The following is a 1,195-nucleotide window of genomic DNA, read 5'->3' on the forward strand; positions in this document are numbered from 1 at the left end:
AAAATGCGTTTGTATTATTTTTAAAACATTGACATGTGTGGAAGTATTATTTTTCCATAAGAATTCAAAGTTTTTACCAAGTTGAACCTACTTGAGAAATGATTTAAAATATAATTTTCGACCAATAGCCACTTTTCCTCTACCTTAGGTAATTGGGGAGGTAAGTATTACGAACTAAGGATATATTGAAAAAGTTATTTAAGCAGTAATTATTAGTAAAAAAAAAAAATGTATCTACCTTTGAAGTGAAGAAATGATTATTAGTGTAATCTGGCTAAGTTAGCCCTGGATATGGAAAGAAACCTCTACTACTGATAATCACAGCGAGGTCCTGACACTTAGCATTGAAAATAGCTCTGTTATTGTAGATTTTTAAACCTTTGTAATTGAGATTTGATTTCTTGGATTTTTTCAATGTTCATCTCTATTATTGGAGCTGGGGCTCAATAGCCTATATAAGTAAGACAATTTATCAGCTTTTGACATATTCGTTTACAAATATTAGGATTTCTTCCACGCATACATTGTTTTTCAGAACTATCAAGTTTTGTATGATAAAGGAGTGAATAAAATCGCATAAAATGTCAAAATAAAATTGTAATAAATTAATACTCGCTTACAAATTGAAGCAATTGATGCATTATGATAATGGAAAATTGCGAGATGAACTGAGAAAGGAGTTTAATGTACCTTAGTCTACCTTTTTTATATTTTCACCTCTATAAATAAAAAATGGTACATTTCAACCTCTCTTAGTGTCTGTGTTTTAATAAACTACTTTAGTGAAAACTTATAAATAAACAATAACATGAAGTTTTGGAAGGAAAGGTTATAAAACCAGCTGCTCAAAAATCCGCTAGGGGCTCTTATACATTTAACATGACTTTAAATAAGGCTGCTCACAATCCTATACTTATAACATTTAATATGGTAAAACATTTCACATTTAACACAACATCATGAATACCCCTAATAAAATCAATTATATCCAAATTAAGGTCTCAAAACTTCCTTTATGTTATGCTAGCAGGGTGTAATAGAGTTAAATTGATTATAATTTTAATTAAATAGTGAAAAAATAGGATAATTTTGACTCAAACTAGTGGCCTGAGCAGAATAGCCTGCAAAAAAATTTTTAAATAATTTATGTGAGTGTAAATTGGTTTTTAAGATTGTCCTTGAGGATGGTCGAATT

The sequence above is a fragment of the Halyomorpha halys genome, unplaced genomic scaffold (genome assembly GCF_000696795.3).
Source record: "Halyomorpha halys isolate HHAL.00 unplaced genomic scaffold, Hhal_1.1 Scaffold3878.1, whole genome shotgun sequence".
Lineage (NCBI taxonomy): Eukaryota > Metazoa > Arthropoda > Insecta > Hemiptera > Pentatomidae > Halyomorpha > Halyomorpha halys.